Below are 6,087 nucleotides of genomic sequence, written 5' to 3'. Positions count from 1 at the left end.
ATTTTGTTTAAAATAAAACCTGACAATATATTCAAGTTTGTATGCTTATCAGGTACCTTTCACACGCAAAAGAAGGAAATATATCCCACTGGAAATCAGAAACAATACACATTTCGTAATGCAATTCTGTATGCACCTATGTCTCATTTGTGGTTCATATTAAACTCTTAACACACTAATGTGAGTGACACTTGCAAAGTACATTCACTTCCGTAATGTGGAACAATATTACATGCTGTTTCCATATTCTTTGGAAATGTATTTTCATCTGAGGGAGCATCAGGAAGTACGAGGGCTGCTGGAAAAGTTTCTGCAAACTACCATCAACAATGGTGCTAGTGTTCTGCTATTATAAAGATTGGAACAATAGACCTTTTTTTATGTTTAAATTGTCTTTGATTGTTTGTTTAATCCTATTCGGTTATTTTTCACAGCAGTTTGAAGTAATAGTTTCGTGTGAGATATGGAAATTTCTCGTGAACACTTTCGGGCAATGATTTTTTATGATTTCAAATGTACTTTAACACTGAAACAATGCATCGAGCTACTTCATTTGGCTTTTGGGGATGAAGCACCATCTAATAATAATAATAATAATATCGTCTTTATTGAGAGGGCTGTGTACAATTGGTTTTCCGAATTCCAGCATGGTCGCACATTTCTCAGTGATGAATTTCGTGAAGGTCGTCCATCCACGTCTGTTGTTGCCAGTAATATTGATGCTGTGCATGAAATGATTGAGAGACATTGGCATGTGACATACCGTGAGATCCAGGCATCCTTGAACATTGACATGAAAGCAGTACATACGATTTTGCATGGTCATCTGAACGTACGGAAACTTTCAAGCCGTTGGATCCCACACAACTTGACCGAAGCTCAAAAACAGGCTTGTGTAGATTGGTGGAATGAAATGTTCAAAAATTCAACCGAGGCAAGTCAAATTTGGTGTACCACATCGTTACAGGGGACGAAACTTGGATCTATTCATACAAACCCAAAACTAAACAGCAATCCACTGTTTGGGTGTTTCAAAGTGAGCCGAAACCAACAAAAGTTGTTTGTTTGAGGAGTGCTGCCAAGCAAATGATTGCTGTTTCTTCGGTTATGCCAGGCATGTGGCAATAATAGCTTTAGAAGATGGAAGGACTGTAAATGGTGAGTGGTATACAACAATTCGTTTGCCAGAGGTCATCAATGAATTGCGTAAAACAAACCCAAATCGTCACATTATTATTCACCACGACAACGCACCAAGCTGTTGATTTTTTGTCCAGTAAAAATGTCGAATTAATGACTCATTGTCCGTACTCAACCGATTTATCACCTAATTACTTCTTTTTGTTCCACACATGAAAAATAAGATGTGTGGTGAGCGATTAGTGTCGCCTGAAGCAGCTGTTGAACCATTCCGAACAGCGGTTTCTGAGGTATCAACCTCAGAGTGGAAAAAATGCATTCAAAATTGGTTTGAGTGTATGCCGCGGTGGCTCAGTCGGTAACGCGTCTGACTACCATGCTAAAGGTCCCGGGTTTGATCCCCGGCTGGTTCAAATCCGGGAACTTTTCTAACGATGGAAGCGGCCCGGCGCCCACCCAGCGTCGAATAACATGGGTACCTGGGGAAACCCTGGGGGGGTAAAGGTGGTCAGGGGCGTGATGCTGATCACATCACCCCCACTCACGACCGGATCAAGCAAGTGTGGGGCGTTACCCCCACCCCCTATACGCCTTCATGGCATGCTGCTATGCACAGGGGAGCACTTTACCTTTTTTAACCTTTACCCAAAGTGTATCGATCTTAAGAGTGCATACTTTGAAAAACAATAAAGCCATTCCTAGAATTATAAATGTCTTTTTTCATATTGATTGCAGAAACTTTTCCAGCAGTCCTTGTACTAGCTACTGAGAGCTGTAATCAGTGGCGAACCAGTGGACATCATCATCGAAACTCGCTACTAATGCAATAACACCTAAACAAACAATAAACTTGCACAACACAAAGACACCAGCCACATGCAATTAATTCCTTGCGCCTCTGTTGTGTTGTTGTGTAACTTCCTGGCTCACAATGAAATTCACAAGGAATGCTAAAGAATTCCCTTTCCCAGTGGGAAATTTCCTTATTTTGGTTTAGCGTGTTTCAGGATAACATGATTTATTTTTATTCAGTGATGTGCACTGAGGAGTAGCTAGTCTATCAGAGATAGATCAATCAATCTCACATCTCTAATAATTTCAAATCACAATATTTATTGTCTCGTTAAAGCCACAGTTCATATGCAACATTTCTTTTTTCAAGTGCTTCTCGTCCCTCAGTGCGATATGCGAGCAAAGCTGGCCTAGCTCGCTCTTCCTCCACCTCACCAGTTCCAGGTATAGAAACGGCTGCCCGAAGGAAAAGTGAAGATTTCTGCCTCTACCTCCCTTGCCTTCTCGCCCCCCGATGCAATGGTTGAAAGCACGTGCTTTCAGGTCCCCTATTATATTCTATAGGAAAGATAGGGGATTGATTTCCCTTCGATTTCTTTGTAAATCCTCTAAAGAACTTAGGGGAAATTTTCTGCAGTACTTATGTTCTCTGTATTTACACAACTTTTTACGTGTTGTACAATCAGTGGCAGCTCGTGGTGAACCAAAGTGGAGGGGCGATAGCTCACAAATTTGCTCTATTGATTTGCTTTATTTAACTTCGCCTTTTGTGCCACATTTGGCTAATTTGTGAATATGGGGATGAGTGATATGATGAAATTGATGAATGGACACTCACAAACATCAATGCCCAGGCCGGCATTCAAACCCGGAATCCCTGTCGTTGTAGCGCGATGCGCTAACCACTCCGCCACGGGGACCAGCACAATTTGCTCTACTAGTAATGCGAGTTTAAATGATGAATTTCGTACGTGATATGAAATTGATACGTTCGTGTTTACCGAATATCATGTTTTACACGTTTACACATATTATAATAAATTAATAATTATTTAACAGTAATGCGAAGAAGATGGAAGAAGAAATATAATTCTAACAGATTTAGTCGTTTAACAGAGAGGAAAATTCAGAAGAAGAGATATTAATTTTTACACAACTTGATCAGCACAATGACGAATATTTAGGTGCACTGATCGTAAAAATTTCTAGTAAGAAAGTTACACAGAAAAAGTTTCCTGTCCAACATGACTAATTGATATGCGAAATAGGGCACCAAAATAAATAATATAATAAATAAATTATCTCACTGGAAAGGTGATATCTGCGTTACCAGAAGCTCTAAAGTAAAAACTTCAAACTTACCAGAAATCTTCAGACATGCTTGTAACTGAAATTCATCCTTCTGACCTTCAACGCAAAATTTGCGAGTGAACTCACGACCTCCCTTCTTTGACACTGTTCTAGATTCAAATTCGGCCTAGGTTTTTTTATGTTTATTTTTTCATCCCAGACTTCTGGTAGAAAAACTTCGCACCAACAATTTCTCCACACTGTCCATCGCGACGGCGACAAATGCACAACTACAACACACAAGTACAGAAAAAGCTTCACTTTTCCATGGAAAACGAAGAAACAACAAGTGTCAATACTATCGTCTTCCCATCCGGTCGTTTTATTGCTTCGGGGTGGCCAGACAATTTTGCCAAATTTTCAGAAATTTGTAGTTCGCAGGTTCCTGTAGGGGTTCTTGGTGAGTTTAGATGACGAGTTTCTAATTTAATTAACATCCGCCTTGAAAAGAAATTAGACAACTTTGTCACATTATAAGGATTTTTTTCAAACATGCTAATCAAAACGTAATTAAATCTACATGATGTACGCCACATCATTGTAATCCAAACGTACTTTTCACTAAACTCAGAAGAAAAAAAAATGCAAATATACGATAATTTTGCGTGTAACAAGAATCTATAGCCGACTTCCATGGCTAGCATACCGCATTACAAAGCCAGGGCTCCTGGGTTCGAATCCCGGCATGAGTATGTGTGTTCTTTGTGAGTGCCCCTCCATCAATTTTATTATATCATCACATCCTCATCGTCGTGATTACCGAAAAGTAGCAGAAAGCGACGGTAAATAACAAAAATCAAGCAAGAGTCTGTACATTTTCAGTTACCGATATTTTCTTTCCTCATTGGAAATTGCGTTATTTATTGCTCTACTCTTATGTCATAAGTGAATAAGATTATGGAATACATGTCGTTGCCTTGTAATGAAGGTGTCCCGGGTTCGATACCCGATGGAGGCACATAGTGGTTCGGATCCCACTTTAAACTGTAGGTCCAGTCCCGATTAGCCTTACTGTGTATAAAGTGGACTTAAAACACCAATTCAATCAATCATTATGGAATATAGAATGATCTTTTCAACTAACTAAGTAACTAACTAACTAACTAACTAACTCCCTAGCCTTCTTAAACCCGAAGGTCCATGGCTGCAGCAACACAGGCCTTCCAACTTTCCCTATCTTGAGCAAGTTCTATATACTCTTTTCCATCCCTACCGATTTCCCTTAGGTCCATCTCAACGTTGTCCCTCCATCTTCGTCTTGGCCTTCCTACAGGTCTCTTACCGTCAGGTTTCCCAACAAGAATCCTGTAAACTCCTCTTTCCTCTCCCAATCGTGCCACATGGCCTGCCCACCTAAGTCTTCTTGATTTAATTATTCTAATAATATGTGGACATGAATACAAATTATATACTTCTAAATTATGTAACCTTCTCCACTCACCTGTCTCCTCATCCCTTTTAGGTCCAAAGATTTTCCTAAGGATCTTATTTTCAAATACTCTCAATTTATGTTCCTCTTTCAATGTAAGGGACCAAGTTTCACATCCATATAATACTACAGGCAAAATTACTGTTTTGTATATTTTAACTTTTAGTTTCTTAGATATTAAACGAGAAGACAAAAGTTTATGAAGAGAGAAGTAACATGCATTTCCTGAATTAAGCCTACTTTTTATTTCTTCTTTAATATAATTTTCACTTGTTAATATTACTCCTAAGTATTTGAATTTGGAAACTGGTTCAAACGAGTTGTTATCAATAATTAGATTTTGATTATTACCTAACACTTGGTTTCGGCCTGTAAGCATATATTAGTTTTCTCTTTGTTAACTTCCAAACCTATCTCTTTAGCAGTTTTGAAAAATATTTTAGCATTATTCTTAATTGTATACATCATCCCCCAGTAAGTGTACATCATCTGCATATGCTAACAACTGAGTCACACCATTTAATTTTAGTCCTTCTTTAGTTTCTTTTACCTTCCTAACAGCATATTCTAAGGCAAAATTAAAGAGCAATGGAGATAATGCATCTCCTTGTTTTAACCCATCATGAATTGTAAATTTGTCAGACATATTAATACCCACATACCCACACGAATTTTACTTTCTGTTTCACTGGTGCATATTTTTATCATACTAACAAGCTTCTTAGGTATTCCAAACTCTACTAATATATTATATAATTTATCTCTTTTGACCGAATCATATGCTTTTTTGAAGTCCATGAATAGCTGATGGACATTTTGATTATATTCCCACTATTTTTCAAGTGTCTGTCTGATGTGAAAAATTTGATCTGTAGTTGATCTGTTACGTTTAAATCCACATTGATAATCACCTATAATTTCATTAGCATATGGGGTTAGTCTTGTTAAAAGAATGTTAGATAATATTTTATATGTTGTTGAGAGTAGAGAAATTCCACGGTAATTATTGCAGTTCATTTTATCACCTTTCTTAAACACAGGAACAATTATGGATTCTTTCCACTGTTGAGGGATTTCTTGTTTATTCCATATTAAACAAATTAATTTATGAATTTGACATATTAAGGAATTTTCACGATATTTAATTAACTCAGCTGGTATTAAATCAATGCCAGGTGCTTTGTTATTCTTTAGCCTTTTAATAGCATCCTTAACTTCAGTCAAGTTAGGTTCTGGAACTAAAGGTTCAACTGTTGGTAATTTTCTATCTTCTGTTAACTTCATTGCTCGTGGCAACTCTTCATTGTTTACCGTTCTCCGGAGAGAGGGCCAGTTTTGCCTAGGGGGAGGGTTTCGGACGACAAACCCTCCATCCT

This window comes from Lepisma saccharinum, chromosome 17 (genome assembly GCF_977018435.1).
Source record: "Lepisma saccharinum chromosome 17, izLepSacc3.1, whole genome shotgun sequence".
NCBI lineage: Eukaryota > Metazoa > Arthropoda > Insecta > Zygentoma > Lepismatidae > Lepisma > Lepisma saccharinum.
This window is presented reverse-complemented; position numbering follows the sequence as displayed.